This window comes from Piliocolobus tephrosceles, chromosome 1, assembly GCF_002776525.5.
Source record: "Piliocolobus tephrosceles isolate RC106 chromosome 1, ASM277652v3, whole genome shotgun sequence".
Taxonomy (NCBI): Eukaryota; Metazoa; Chordata; class Mammalia; order Primates; family Cercopithecidae; genus Piliocolobus; species Piliocolobus tephrosceles.
Genome location: NC_045434.1, coordinates 27,150,073 through 27,167,238, shown reverse-complemented (window position 1 = coordinate 27,167,238; position 17,166 = coordinate 27,150,073). Strand labels below are relative to the sequence as shown.

The window sequence follows — 17,166 nt, the reverse complement described above, 5'->3', positions numbered from 1 at the left end:
TGAATCTATTTAAGATGTCTTGTATGAGAAGGGATGCTTTTATAAATGCAAATGGACATAAAATGGGTTTGTTTGTGGATGGGTCAGTGAGGGGAGGTGGGAGCAGAGAGGAAGATCCCCTAGCTCAATAGTTCTTTAAAAAAAATCTTATTTATTCTAATATTAGACAGTCTACGAACTATAATTATCCAGAGTGCTCCATATCACCCCACGACATTTTACGATTAGAATGTGGGTGAATTGCTCTGCCTCAGCCAACACTAACATTAAAGAACAGCAGAGAGTCCTTTAGGTAAATCTGAGCATGAATCAGTCAGCTATTGGAGTATTTCAGAGGGGTGTTATTTCTCAGAGATAAGGGAACAAAGAAGTCTTAATATCCGGCTCAGCCAAGGCAGGAAATTGCCTACTTCCTGAGCCAGTGTGGTAGAGGCTGTGGGATGGGAGCCAGATATTGGAGGGAGGAGGCAAGTAAGTGCTGGAGACCTCAGGATTTTATTGTAGGGCACATGGACTTTGTACGAGAATGTCAAAAACTCATTTTGTCTTTAGCACAGGAAGATGCTTGGCAAACAGTTAATGACACTAAATAATTCTTATGAACGTTATGGATGGGTGTTAATTTTCACAGATAGACATTCATTCTCAGATGTTTATGCTTTCGATTCCTGAAACAACTCCTGTCTGTGGTATGTGCCAATTTTTTAATTTTAAAGACTATCAATTATCCTGTTAATCCTAAATTCTATTATAAAAGTGTAAAGTACCAAGTTGACCTTACATCCTAGTCCTAATTACATACATATGTTTTTATAGACCCCTATCCAACCCCACTGAAACGAACAAACTAGTTTGCAAAGCTCTTAACCTCTCCTGCTTTCTTTCCCTCATTTGTCAATTGAGAGTGTCAAACTAGATGATCTCAAAGGTTCGGATTCTAAAGAAATGTGGCAGAAATTCCATCAAGTACAAGGTTGTATAGTCAGAAAAGGATTTAGAATCCTAGATACTTGAGTTTAAACCTCTGTACCTCCTATTATCAGATTTGTGACATTGCGAACATTCTCTAATCTTCTCAAACTGGTAACAACATTTGTTACTGGAATAAAACCTGAATTAAAAAGTTGTCTAGAATTAAATGTCATAGGACATTAAAGTGTCTGGCAGATATGTATTTGGTAGTTGTTCCTTTTCCCTCCCTTCTCTTCCTTTAGTGTTACTGGAATTAATAGATTTTACTAGTTTTTATTAGAAGAAAGAACCTAGATTCAGAAAGTTGTATTGCAAGAACAGAAGAGAAAGGTTAATTTACAGGATCCAAAGATGGGTTGAATTTTAGCAAGCAAAAATCAAGATGAAAGTCTATCTATGTAGGGAATAATGTAATCAAAATTATAATAGTGGTAACAAAAAGATGTATATGGGGAATAGTATGTGGTCTGTTCATATTGAAATGTAGTGGCTGGGGTTGAAATATGTATTTTATCTATCTATCAAGTTCTACTCAAATGTTTGTATATTATATACAGTGTTCTACATAATTTTCTCTTTTAAAAACATTTTGGTGATCATCTCATATCTATATATGAAAATCTTTTTTATTCCTTATTTACTATTCATAATATACCATTATATGTATACCTTATAATTTCTATAAGCAATATTCTATTGATGGATATTTAGAAGACTACTATATTTTGCTTTTATAAACAAAGTTACAATAAATAATCTTGTATACATTTCATTTTTATATGTATGAGTAAATCTGTAGAGTATATTCTAAATGTGGAATTGCTAGGTTAAAGGGTATGTGCACTTATAATTTTGACAGGCATGGTCAGAATGCCCTGCAAACAGATTTTATTGGTTTAAATGTTCACAATCTATGTATAAAGAGTGTTTCCTTCAACTCTGAACTTATTTTAATATATTTCAGAGCTGTTTATATTTTCTTTTCTATGATCAGTGTGCTCACATTCTCTGCTCATTAATTTACTGAATGGTTGAGTTTTTTCTTATTGATAAATAGAAGTTCTTTATGTATTAGAGAAATTATCTCTTTATTTCTTATGCAAGTATTTTCTCACCATTTTTGCCTGATTTTAACTTTATTGTGATTGTTGCCATGTAGAATGTTTTCTTTAAATTTTTTGTATCAAGTTTATCAATTTTTTAATGACCTCTGGATTTTTTTTCTATTTAAACTTTCTCACTTGAAAGAATAAAATGTTTTCATGGCTTTTTTCCTACTACTTTTACAATTGTATTTCTTATACTTAAATATTTGATCAATTTCAGATATATTCTGGTAAATGACATAAATCTATTTTTTTTTTTCAGGTAGCTACGCAGTTTTCCCATAAGGTTAATATATAATCCATATTTTCAATGCTACTTTGAAATGTTCCTGTGTTTTTACTATGTAACTATATGTATTTGAATCTATTTCTGGATTTTCTTTTCTCTCTCATAAGCTTATCTGTCTATTCATATACAAGTATCAATTTTTTAAAAAATTCTGTTAAATTTTTAATATATTTATAATACATATTAAAATATGATAGAAATAGCTTCCTTTATTGATTTAGTTTTTCAGAAATTTTCTGGCAATTTTTACTTGCTTATTTTTCCGATGATCTTTAGAGATTAGCTTAGTCTTATCAACCCTCTAAAACAAATATATCAAATTTATAAATTAAGTGAAATTGACACTTTCATATTTTGCGGGTATTTCTTTTCAAATACATGGTATTCCTTCCCAGTTGTTTAAGTGTGTATGTGTTCATGTGTGTTTATGCTATGTGTGTATATGAATATATATGTATATTTTGTGACTCTTAGGAGCATTTAAAAATTTTCCTCACTCCTTATTTATTTCTGGTTAACTTATTCCTAAGTTTTTGTTGTTTTCAGATTTGATCTAATAAAAACACAGCTTCATGCCTAGGAATTATACATAAAACAGGTGTCTCGGAAGAGTTGAAATGAATAGTTTATAATAAAAGAAGGAAACAAATCTAGTTTCAACAGGTAGAAAGATACTTAACCAGACTCATACAAGAGAAACACAAAAATTACATTCAATACTCATGGAAAGGGGTAATACTAAATCTAGTGACCCCTGGTCACACACTAGATTGGCAAAGATCATAAAGTTTAATAGCATACTGTGCCGATGAGGATAATGACAGGCATTCTTATACATAATTAGTAGGTGGGTACATTGTTAAACCTTATTGGAGGGCAATATGGTCATAGCTACTGCAGGAGACCAAAATATGCCACCTAAAAAAAATGTTTAAGGATTAGATGGTGTCTCACTCTGTTCCCCAGGCTAAACTGCAGTGGCATGGCAGTTCACTGCAGCCTTGAACTCCTGGGATCAAGGGATCCTTCCACCTCAGCCTTCCAAGTAGCAGGAACTATAGGCTTAAACCACCACACCTAGCTTTTTAAAGAAATCTTACAAACAGGAGGAGCTCTGTAAACAGAGTAGAAGTTTACCTTTACCCTTTTGTTAGGGAAATTAACATCTATAAAGGAAATACTCGTTGGTAAAAGCATCTCCTCTCTGTACCAGGAAGAGATGGATGAAATCACTAGAGGGGGCGGAGCAAGATGGCCGAATAGGAACAGCTCCAGTCTCCATCTCCCAGCGCGAGCAACACAGAAGACCGGGGATTTCTGCATTTTCAACTGAGGTACTGGGGTCATCTCACATGGGAGTGCCGGACAATCAGTGCTGGTCAGCTGCTGCAGCCTGACCAGCGAGAGCTGAAGCAGGGCGAGGCATCGCCTCACCTGGGAAGCGCAAGGGGGAAGGGAGTCCCTTTTCCTAGCCAGGGGAACTGAGACACACAACACCTGGAAAATCGGATAACTCCTACCCAAATACTGCGCTGTAAGCACACCGGCACACCAGGAGAATATATCCCACACCTGGCTGGGAGGGGCCCACGCCCACGGAGCCTCCCTCCTTACTAACACAGCAGTCTGCGGCAATCTAACGACAAGGCAGCAGCGAGGCTGGGGGAGGGGCGCCGGCCATTGCTGAGGCTTAAGTAGGTAAACAAAGCCGCTGGGAAGCTCGAACTGGGTGGAGCTCACAGCAGCTCAAGGAAACCTGCCTGTCTCTGTAGACTCCGCCTCTGGGGACAGGGCACAGCTAAAGCAGCAGAGGCCTGTGCAGACACGAACGACTCTGTCTAACAGCTTTGAAGAGAGCAGTGGATCTCCCAACATGGAGGTTGAGATCTGAGAAGGGGCAGACTACCTGCTCAAGTGGGTCCCTGACCCCTGAGTAGCCTAACTGGGAGACATCCCCCACTAGGGGCAGTCTGACACCCCACACCTCACAGGGTGGAGTACACCCCTGAGAGGAAGCTTCCAAAGCAAGAATCAGACAGGTGCACTCGCTGTTCAGCAATATTCTATCTTCTGCAACCTCTGCTGCTGATACCCAGGCAAAAAGGGTCTGGAGTGGACCTCAAGCAATCTCCAACAGACCTATAGCTGAGGGTCCTGACTGTCAGAAGGAAAACTATCAAACAGGAAGGACACCTATACCAAAACCCCATCAGTACGTCACCATCATCAAAGACCAGAGACAGATAAAACCACAAAGATGGGGAAAAAGCAGGGCAGAAAAGCTGGAATTCCAAAAAATAAGAGCGCATCTCCCCCTGCAAAGGAGCACAGCCCATCGCCAGCAACGGATCAAAGCTGGTCAGAGAATGACTTTGACGAGATGAGAGAAGAAGGCTTCAGTCCATCAAACCTCTCAGAGCTAAAGGAGGAATTACGTACCCAGGGCAAAGAAACTAAAAATCTTGAAAAAAGAGTGGAAGAATTGACAGCTGGACTAATTAATGCAGAGAAGGTCATAAATGAAATGACAGAGATGAAAACCATGACTCGAGAAATACGTGACAAATGCACAAGCTTCAGTAACCGACTCGATCAACTGGAAGAAAGAGTATCAGCGATGGAGGATCAAATGAATGAAATGAAGTGAGAAGAGAAACCAAAAGAAACAAGAAGAAAAAGAAATGAACAAAGCCTGCAAGAAGTATGGGATTATGTAAAAAGACCAAATCTACGTCTGATTGGGGTGCCTGAAAGTGAGGGGGAAAATGGAACCAAATTGGAAAACACTCTACAGGATATCATCCAGGAGAACTTCCCCAACCTAGCAGGGCAGGCCAACATTCAAATTCAGGAAATACAGAGAATACCACAAAGATACTCCTCCAGAAGAGCAACTCCAAGACACATAATTGCCAGATTCACCAAAGTTGAAATGAAGGAAAAAATCTTAAGGGCAGCCAGAGAGAAAGGTCGGGTTACCCACAAAGGGAAGCCCATCAGACTGACAGCAGATCTCTCGGCAGAAACTCTACAAGCCAGAAGAGAGTGGGGGCCAATATTCAACGTTCTTAAAGAAAAGAATTTTCAACCCAGAATTTCATTTCCAGCCAAACTAAGTTTCATCAGTGAAGGAGAAATAAAATTCTTTACAGATAAGCAAATGCTTAGAGATTTTGTCACCACCAGGCCTGCCTTACAAGAGACCCTGAAGGAAGCCCTAAACATGGAAAGGAACAACCGGTACCAGCCACTGCAAAAACATGCCAAAATGTAAAGACCATCGAGGCTAGGAAGAAACTGCATCAACTAATGAGCAAAATAACCAGTTAATATCATAATGGCAGGATCAAGTTCACACATAACAATATTACCCTTAAATGTAAATGGACTAAATGCTCAAATTAAAAGACACAGACTGGCAAACTGGATAAAGAGTCAAGACCCATCAGTCTGCTGTCTTCAGGAGACCCATCTCACATGCAGAGACATACATAGGCTCAAAATAAAAGGATGGAGGAAGATCTACCAAGCAAATGGAGAACAAAAAAAAGCAGGGGTTGCAATCCTAGTCTCTGATAAAACAGACTTTAAACCATCAAAGATCAAAAGAGACAAAGAAGGCCATTACATAATGGTAAAGGGATCAATCCAACAGGAAGAGCTAACTATCCTAAATATATATGCACCCAATACAGGAGCACCCAGATTCATAAAGCAAGTCATTAGAGACTTACAAGAGACTTAGACTCCCATACAATAATAATGGGAGACTTCAACACTCCACTGTCAACATTAGACAGATCAACGAGACAGAAAGTTAACAAGGATATCCAGGAATTGAACTCATCTCTGCACCAAGCGGACCTAATAGACATCTATAGAACTCTCCACCCCAAGTCAACAGAATATACATTCTTCTCAGCACCACATCGCACTTATTCCAAAATTGACCACATAATTGGAAGTAAAGCACTCCTTAGCAAATGTAAAAGAACAGAAATTATAACAAACTGTCTCTCTGACCACAGTGCAATCAAACTAGAACTCAGGACTAAGAAACTCAATCAAAACCGCTCAACTACATGGAAACTGAACAACCTGCTCCTGAAAGACTACTGGGTACATAATGAAATGAAAGCAGAAATAAAGATGTTCTTTGAAACCAGTGAGAACAAAGATACAACATACCAGAATCTCTGGGACACATTTAAAGCAGTGTGTAGAGGGAAATTTATAGCACTAAGTGCCCACAAGAGAAAGCAGGAAAGATCTAAAATTGACACTCTAACATCACAATTAAAAGAACTAGAGAGGCAAGAGCAAACACATTCAAAAGCTAGCAGAAGGCAAGAAATAACTAAGATCAGAGCAGAACTGAAGGAGATGGAGACACAAAAAATCCTCCAAAAAATCAATGAATCCAGGAGTTGGTTTTTTGAAAAGATCAACAAAATTGACAGACCACTAGCAAGACTAATAAAGAAGAAAAGAGAGAGGAATCAAATAGACGCAATAAAAAATGATAAAGGGGATATCACCACCGACCCCACAGAAATACAAACTACCATCAGAGAATACTATAAACACCTCTACGCAAATCAACTAGAAAATCTAGAAGAAATGGATAATTTCCTGGACACTTACAGTCTCCCAAGACTAAACCAGGAAGAAGTTGAATCCCTGAATAGACCAATAGCAGGCTCTGAAATTGAGGTAACAATTAATAGCCTACCCACCAAAAAAAGCCCAGGACCGGATGGATTCACAGCTGAATCCTACCAGAGGTACAAGGAGGAACTGGTACCATTCCTTCTGAAACTATTCCAATCAATAGAAAAAGAGGGAATCCTCCCTAACTCATTTTATGAGGCCAACATCATCCTGATACCAAAGCCTGGCAGAGACACAACAAAAAAAGAGAATTTTAGACCAATCTCCCTGATGAACATCGATGCAAAAATCCTCAATAAAATACTGGCAAACCGGATTCAGCAGCACATCAAAAAGCTTATCCACCATGATCAAGTGGGCTTCATCCCTGGCATGCAAGGCTGGTTCAACATTCGCAAATCAATCAACGTAATCCAGCATATAAACAGAACCAAAGACAAGAACCACATGATTATCTCAATAGATGCAGAAAAGGCTCTTGACAAAATTCAACAGCCCTTCATGCTAAAAACGCTCAACAAATTCGGTATTGATGGAACGTACCTCAAAATAATAAGAGCTATTTATGACAAACCCACAGCTAATATCATACTGAATGGGCAAAAACTGGAAAAATTCCCTTTGAAAACTGGCACAAGACAGGGATGCCCTCTCTCACCACTTCTATTCAACATAGTGTTGGAAGTTCTGGGTAGGGCAATCAGGCAAGAGAAAGAAATCAAGGGTATTCAGTTAGGAAAAGAAGAAGTCAAATTGTCCCTGTTTGCAGATGACATGATTGTACACTTAGAAAACCCCATCGTCTCAGCCCAAAACCTTCTTAAGCTGATAAGCAACTTCAGCAAAGTCTCAGGATACAAATTTAATGTGCAAAAATCACAAGCATTCTTATACACCAGTAACAGACAAGCAGAGAGCCAAATCAGGAATGAACTTCCATTCCCAATTGCTTCAAAGAGAATAAAATACCTAGGAATCCAACTTACAAGGGATGTCAAGGACCTCTTCAAGGAGAACTACAAACCACTGCTCAGTGAAATCAAAGAGGACACAAACAAATGGAAGAATATACCATGCTCATGGATAGGAAGAATCAATATCGTGAACATGGCCATACTGCCCAAGGTTATTTATAGATTCAATGCCATCCCCATCAAGCTACCAATGAGTTTCTTCACAGAATTGGAAAAAACTGCTTTAAAGTTCATATGGAACGAAGAAAGAGCCCGCATTGCCAAGACAATCCTAAGTCAAAAGGACAAAGCCGGAGGCGTCACGCTACCTGACTTCAAACTATACTACAAGGCTACAGTAACCAAAACAGCATGGTACTGGTACCAAAACAGAGATATAGACCAATGGAACAGAACAGAGTCCTCAGAAATAATGCCACACATCTACAGCCATCTGATCTTTGACAAACCTGAGAAAAACAAGAAATGGGGAAAGGATTCCCTATTTAATAAATGGTGCTGGGAAAATTGGCTAGCCATAAGTAGAAAGCTGAAACTGGATCCTTTCCTTACTCCTTATACGAAGATTAATTCAAGATGGATTAGAGACTTAAATGTTAGACCTAATACCATAAAAACCCTAGAAGAAAATCTAGGTAGTACCATTCAGGACATAGGCATGGGCAAGGACTTCATGTCTAAAACACCAAAAGCAATGGCAGCAAAAGCCAAAATTGACAAATGGGATCTAATTAAACTAAAGAGCTTCTGCACAGCAAAAGAAACTACCATCAGAGTGAACAGGCAACCTACAGAATGGGAGAAAATTTTTGCAATCTACTCATCTGACAAAGGGCTAATATCCAGAATCTACAAAGAACTCAAACAAATATACAAGAAAAAAACAAACAACCCCATCTAAAAGTGGGCAAAGGATATGAACAGACATTTCTCAAAAGAAGACATTCATACAGCCAACAGACACATGAAAAAATGCTCATCATCACTCGCCATCAGAGAAATACAAATCAAAACCACAATGAGATACCATCTCACACCAGTTAGAATGGCAATCATTAAAAAATCAGGAAACAACAGGTGTTGGAGAGGATGTGGAGAAATTGGAACACTTTTACACTGTTGGTGGGACTGTAAACTAGTTCAACCATTATGGAAAACAGTATGGCGATTCCTCAAGGATCTAGAACTAGATGTACCATATGACCCAGCCATCCCACTACTGGGTATATACCCAAAGGATTATAAATTATGCTACTACAAAGACACATGCACACGTATGTTTATTGCAGCACTATTCACAATAGCAAAGACTTGGAATCAACCCAAATGTCCATCAGTGACAGACTGGATTAAGAAAATGTGGCACATATACACCATGGAATACTATGCAGCCATAAGAAACGATGAGTTTGCGTCCTTTGTAGGGACATGGATGCAGCTGGAAACCATCATTCTTAGCAAACTATCACAAGAAGAGAAAACCAAACACCGCATGTTCTCACTTATAGGTGGGAACTGAACAATGAGTTCACTTGGACTCGGGAAGGGGAACATCACACACTGGGGCCTATCATGGGGAGGGGGGAGGGGGGAGGGATTGCATTGGGGAGTTATACCTGATATAAATGATGAATTGATGGGTGCTGACGAGTTGATGGGTGCAGCACACCAACATGGCACAAGTATACATATGTAACAAACCTGCACGTTATGCACATGTACCCTAGAACTTAAAGTATAATAAAAAAAAAAGAAAAATAAATAAATAAATAAATAAAAAGAGAGAAAAAAAAAAAAAGAAATCACTAGAAACCCTCATCAGTGGAGAAGGCACTAATTTAAGTCTGCATAGTAACCTTACCCTTGTTTTACCGTGTTTTTTTTCTGTGCATCTCCCCATAATAGGCCTTCCCCCATATCCTTCTTTCTTTGTTTCAGTTGAAGATGATGTGTGAACTTAAAGCTACTTCTTAGGAAAATTATTCATTCCCTGGGTGGCTCCCATTTATACATGAGGTATACATGTTAATAAACTTCTGTTTATTTTTTTCTTGTAAATCTGTCTTTTGTTAAGGGGTCTGTTTCAACGGAGAACCTTAGAGGGGTGAAGAAAAAAATTATTTTTCTTCCCTACAACTCTTTGAGTTTAAATGGCCTAATGCTTAGAGGCTTAAATCAAGTCTCAAGTCCTCCTTCCCTGTCTTACACTTGTTTAATAAAAAGAAAGCTACTGTTGCATTAAGGGCCACATACTTTAAGGTATTATTTTTATTAATGTTTTAAAAATTTCTTCTCATGCAGTCACCCCGCAGTAAGCAACTGACTTTCTGTCAAATAAACAGCAGTAGGAAAAAACTAAAGAAAATTGAAATGAGAACAGTCTGTGTTGGTGTTGCTGCTTTTTAACTTTATTTTCTAAAATGTAACCTGTAGCAAAATGGGAATATTGGGCTTTTACCATTACTTTTTCTTTGCTGATTAAATACAAGAATGGCTGGATGCTGCATAAAAATATGCTTACATTTATGTAAGCTGTTTATATTTACATTTAGGAAATCCTGGAAGAAGGCTTTTTAGGAAAGGTAGAGGATGCAGATAGTGGGTTAAGAGTAGCTTTAGGTACCTGGGAATATTAACACAAAATTCCATTAAAAAATACATGTATGTAGGGGTAAAAGGTGAGCTGCTTTTAATATTTTGAATTAATACAAAGGATAAATTACTATTGATGACAAATAAAAATTACAAAGCATTTTTTTCAACTTTTAGGTTCAGGGGGTGCATGTACTAGTTTGTTATATGGGTAAATTGAGTGTTGTGGGGGTTTGGTATACAGGTTATTTTGTCACTCAGATAATAAGCATAATACCTGATAGGTAGTTTTTGGATCCTCACCCTCCTCCCACCCTCCACAATCAGGTAGGTTCCAGTCTTTACATCCATGTCTACTCAAGGTTTACCTTCCACTTATAAGTGATAACATGCAGTATTTGGTTTTCTGTTCCTGCATTAATCTGCTTATTATAATGGCCTCTAGCTCCATCCATGTTGCTGCAAAGGACATGATCTCTTCTTTTTTTATGGTTACATAGTATTTGATAGTGTATATGTACCACATTTTCTTTATCCAGTTCTCTGTTGGTGGGCATCTAGGTTGATTCCATGTCTTTGCTATTGTGAATAGTGCAGTGTTGAACATATACGTGCATGTGTCTTTATGGTAGAATGATTTATATTCTTTTGGGCATATACCCAGTAATGAGATGGCTGGGTCAAATGATTGTTCTTAGTTCTTTGAGAAATCTCCAGACTGCTTTCCACAGTGGCTGAGCTAATTTACATTCCCACCAATGGTGTATAAATTTTCCCTTTTCTCTGCAACTTCGCCAGCATTTATTATTTGTTGTCTGTTTAGTAATAGGCATTATTCTGACTGGTATGAGATGGCATCTCATTTGGTTTTGATATTTATTTCTCTAATGATTAGTGATGTTGAACATTTTTTCATACACTTGTTGGACATGTGTATGTCTTCTTTTTTTGTTTGTTTGTTTGTTTCTTTGAGACAGAGTTTCACTGTTGTCACACAGGCTGGAGTGCAATGGCGCAATCTCAGCTCACTGCATCCTCTGCCTCCCAGGTTCAAATGATTCTCCTGCCTAGCCTCCAGAGTAGCTGGGGTTACAGGTGCCTACCACCATGCCTGGCTACTTTTTTGTGTTTTTAGTAGAGATGGGGTTTCACCATGTTGACCAGGCTAGTCTTGAGCTCCTGACCTCAGGTGATCCACCTGTCTTGGCCTCCCAAAGTGCTGGGATTACAGGCGTGAGCCACCGTGCTCAGTTGTATGTCTTCTTTTTAGAAGTTTAGAAGTGTCTGTTCATGTCCTTCACTCCTTTATTCCCCCTGCCTTTTATTTTTTTCTTTTTCCTTTTTTGAGACAGTCTCCCTCTGTCACCCAGACTGTAGTGCAGTGGCGTGATCTCAGCTTACTGCAATGTCCACCTCCCAGGTTCAAGCAATTCTCTTCCCTCACCCTCCTGAGTAGCTGGAATTAGAGGCACACACCACCACATCCAGCTAATTTTTTTTTTTTTTTTTTTGTAGAGATGGGGTTTCACGGTTTCACCATGTTGGCCAGGCTGGTCTTAAACTCCTGACCTCAAGTGATCTGCCTGCCTAGGCCTCCCAAAATGCTGGGATTACAGGCATGAGCCACCACACAAAGGAACTATGGTGGCAGCCACCAGGAAGCACCCTGGTTGGGCATTTGAGACTGTGCCGAAAGTAGGCATGGCCAGGCAGGGACTCTGGCAGAGGCTGACAGACGGGAGGGTGCTCAGATCAGACTGGCTCCATCCCACAGGCAAGAAAGCCTTTTTCTCTCCAAGTCCAACAGTCAACAAAGACCAAAGCCACCTAGAGGAGTGTGATGAGCTTTAGGGGATGGGCCTCCCTGACCATGTCCCACTGCAGCTATTCCCACACCAAACCCTCTGAGTTCCATGTAGGCTGGAGTTTCTGTCCCTGCCATCTCTCCAAACAGCTCTCCCTAACCCTTTGCCATTTTTGCTATTGTCGTATGTTTCTGCATGTGATAATCCCCATAAAATACTGCAATTGTTCTTGCTTTAAACAGTCAGTACTTTATCTACATATTTACCTTTCACAAAGATGTTCATTGCTTCTTGCACTTTCAACTTTTATTATTTTCTTTCAGTCTAGAACATGTTCTTTTAAATTTCTTACAGTGAAGATCTGTTGGTTGTGAATTCTGTCAGCCTTGGGTGTGTGTGTGTTTCACCACTTCATTAGTTTTATCTTCTACTAGTTATTTATTCTTCATACCTGAATTAAATATGTCTTCTTCAATCTAAGCTCTTTTCCATAATGTCTTTATAAGCTAGAAAACTTTCTACTGGAAAACTGATATAACTTATGTGGCTATTTTTAGACTGATGTATCCATTCTTTGCTTTTCCTTCCACCCTAAGTGTGGTGTTGCCTATTATTCCACAGGTAGGCAGGGAAGACAAATGAATGAAAGACATATGAAAGTACTGAGAAATATACAAGCATTCTCCAAAAACAAAGTGAAGTTATTAGAATCATATTAGTACTAGAAATCAGTCTCTTTGAGACATTAATACCTTTTAAAATCTTACTTTTGTACTCTGCATTTTTTCTTCCAATGTTCATGTCTTATAATTTTATTCTATATGATTCATTTGGTGCTGTGGCAGTTTTCAAGTCTAAATTGGAAAGCAGCCTCTTCTGGGTTTCCAGTTACAGTTACAAAAACCAAATTTAAAACATGTGATTAGTGGAACCATGTCATATGCATATTTAACTCAGTCAACCATACATGCTGTGCGAACTTAAAATGAAGAACACTTTGAACAGGGCGGAAGATTTTACCCACCATTTTCCTCAATGAACACATGAGCCAGACAGTGTGAATTAGGACACATGAATCTGTCCTTGGTTCAGATGATCTTGGTTCCTATATGCCTCTGCCGGTGGGAGCATCTTACTTCTCTGATTTCAGAGCCTGACCCCCGACAGAGCATAACACCATCATAAAAACACATTTACAGTTAGCTAGGTACTCTTTTAAATCCTACTATAAAATCCCCCAATTACCCAGTAGCATTTGCTGCCATATCATTTGACCATCACAAATAACTTTCTCATAGAAGTGTGATTTAATTGGAGGCTATCTGCAACAACATGAAATGTATCCTTAAGACTTTATTATTAAATGGGCTGGGCGTGGTGGCTCATGCTTGTAATCCCAGCACTTTTGGAGGCTGGGGCGGGTGGCTCACTTGAGGTCAGGAGTTCGAGACCAGCCTGGCCAACATGGTAAACCCTCATCTCTACTAATAAATAAATAAATAAATTAGCCAGGCATTGTGGCACACACCTGTAATCCCAGCTATTCAGGAGGCTGAGACAGGAGAATCGCTTGAACATGGGAAGGGGAGATTGCAGCGAGCTGAGATGATGCCACTGCACTCCAGCCTGGGTGACAGAGCGAGACACTAGCTCAAAAAAAAAAAAAAAAAAAAGACTTTATTATTAAGTGCCTCTAATGGTTACCACCTTTTCTTTCACAGATACCATGAAGTAGGATCACAGTCCAGCCAAGGAGAAAGGCATAGAAAACAATGAGCAATATATAATACTCCATAAAAAGTACTACTATGCTAGAGACATGCACAAGTGCCTTATAAAGAAGGAATCTTAGTGCAAAGTGTCCAGAAATTAATAATGGATTGAAGAAAACATTATTACCAATAGGAACAACATGGACAAAGACTGTAAAACATCAAATTATGTGGCAGGTTTTTAAGGTGCAAGATATTTGTTATAGTTTAAAACCCAGAATATGCTGACGATAACAAAGGTTGGGAAGGAAGGTTATATTACAAAGTTAATTAAAATACTATTCCAGGAAATTTGGACCTGATCCTTTTGTTACAAAAGTCATCATCTGATTTGGTTCTTACACATCCCTTGTGAGAAAACATGACCCAGTTAATTTTGGACTTCTGCACACATACCAGAGATAGGACTTGAGCTTAGATGTCCCAACTGAAATTCTGCACTCTTTCTACTTCATTCTATTGCTTTTCATGGATAGGATACCAAGTCACTTTTTATATCTACAGATAAGGCTAGTCTTGTTATTATTTGCTCACTACTGCTCTGGTAGTAATCATGTGTCCTCCCCCATTTTATGGGATAGTCTGAACTCTGACAGTGAATCTGGGCCTTTCTTTCATTTGGAGCTTAAGATGGTGGCAAATCTACAAAGTTGTCAAAAGCAGACAGTTGGAATGTAGAGTTACAGGGCTGCAAAACTGATGTGGAAAATTCAAAACACCCTGCACTTAACACAATGCCAGTGCTGATTAGTGCAGTTTATTGCTAAACCCCAAGGGACACCTGAAGGCTTTTACCTTCAGTCTAGAACCCCTGGCCTGAGTGAAGGTGTAATGCTGCGTTAGTTCCACACTCTTTCTATTAGAGCTTACTCAAAGCTGCCGACACCAGATGTGTTACAAACAAACGTTAATTCTCCTCCGGCATCTGGATCGTATGTACAATAAGGGGCAAGATTTATGCCCTGCTGAAGCATTCCCCGGTTTTTAGCACAGAAGTGATTGAACTCCAGATGTTAACAAGATGCAGCGACCTTTTAGTATTATTAAAAACATGATTTCTTGTTTTGCTCATGACAAAAACCATTGGATTAACTTATTAGAAGTAGAGCTGCTGTCCTGCTCATTGGAAGCTGTGTCTACTTTAGCTATTGGAGCTTGTCGTCAAAGATTTTATGAAGAAAGAATGACTCATCAACTCCTAAAATCATCAACTTTTAAAGTCCCTTTCAAAATCATGGGTTACAAAGGTAGAAATTCTCTGAGAACTGCAAATAGATTCAGATGAGAATGAAAGTTAAAACAAGTGTTTGTATGAATTAATCAAATGAGCATCTGTTCCCTTTCAATAATTTTATTGTTATTGAGAGACATGGAACTGTAACCTAAGAGCCTTAGAGCTAGAATTGTTCCTCAAATATTATCTGTTCTGCCCTGTCCTCCTTTAGCCCTTTTCTTTCTCTACTTTCAGAAAGGCAAGAATAATCTCATTTTGAAGTCAAGCAAATGAGAGCAAAAAAGATCCAATACTTTGATATTTACTGCCTCAAAATCACTAAATAGCGAACTCATTGAAATCAGATCAGCTATTTTAAAAGTACAGTATCCTCAACGATAAAATGTACTTTGCCCATGGTTTATTTTTCCATAACTGGAATGAGTCTTAAATTCAATGTGAATGTTTAATGTTTATTTATTGTACCCAAATTTGTTATTAATAGTGCACATGACAGTCAATGGCATCTTAGAATAAGAAAGTATGTTAACTTTTGATTTCATTAAACAAAAAATAATAAAGAATCATCTAGAATTTTTACTACTATCATAATCAGGGAATCTATGAAAAGTGTTATCCTGATCAGAAAATGCCCTCCTTTGGAGATACTCATGTTACGGTGTTCTCAGCCTTACCTATTCAGGATGAAGGAGGCACTAAGATGATTTTAATATAAAACTTTAGCATAGAAAATATAATCATGTTAAATAGTTTTTATTAATCATGAATTTAGCCTACTATTTACAATATGCCTTTGAAGAATTTGTGGACTTAATATCTAAATGGTTTATGAATTGTAGGACCTTAAGTTTTCACTCTCCTTCAATTTCTTTGGTTATTTGTTCTATTCTATTGTTTGCCATGATACTCTTCATTATTTCCTTATGTCTCTTGGGGTGACTTTGGAGAGTATAATAAATATACCTATAACATATGTAAATAAAAAATAGTGAGCTCCAGTATTTGTTCCTGCCCCCAAGTGGCTCCTGAGGGAGGGTGAGTTAAATAGGTATGCAGTGGACCACTCTTTCCATGGACTTCCAGAATCCTGGCTGCAGGAGACCTGCCGGCAACCCCCATGGACATTTAAGCTGGCAGAGAGAATGGCTTGGAGAGTTAGCAGGGATGGGATTACAGCCTGCATGGAACCCATAGGGTTTGGCATGGGAATGGCTGCAATGGAGCATGGCCAGAGATGCCTACTCCTCAAGGCTCGCCATGTTCCTCTAGGAGGCTTTGGTCTTTGTTGACTGTTGGACCTGTATAGAACAGGGATATTTTGCCTGTGGGACAAGGCCAATCTGATCTGAGGATTCTCCTGTCTGCCAGCAGCCTCTTCCAGAGTTCCTGCCTGGCTGAACTTGTTTGCAATGAAGCTTCAGATTCCCAAACAGCGTGTTTCCTGGTGGCCACTGCCATAGTGAGACGACCTTGCCTAATCATCAGAGCTTTTGAAGATAGGCCCCTTCCAGCATGCACCTGCTTGCAGCTGTACTCCACTGATTTGCCATAACATGCTTGCCTATAGCCTCCCATGATGCTTTGCTGGTGTGGACCCTGGTGCCACTGCCCTAAGTGCTTTGTCTGACACTCCCCATTGGAGTGCTATTGCCAGTGGACAGGAAACACCTCAGCCCCTCCAGCACAGCAGGTGTTTAACTTTGAGGAGCCCGAGAAAAAAAGCTGTGGGCCTGATCCCAGGCCCCCAGGTA

The 17,166-nt window shown here is 39.0% G+C and overlaps 1 long non-coding RNA gene across 1 annotated transcript in view; it reads left to right on the top strand.

The window, feature by feature from the left end:
- The first annotated feature begins 431 nt into the window (after nt 1–431).
- The window catches only part of LOC111539329, a 32,784-nt gene continuing 16,049 nt past the window's right edge, over nt 432–17,166 (top strand). The window contains exon 1 of the long non-coding RNA XR_002730638.1: nt 432–689. This is a non-coding gene — a long non-coding RNA (uncharacterized LOC111539329). The remainder of the gene's footprint in view (nt 690–17,166) is intronic.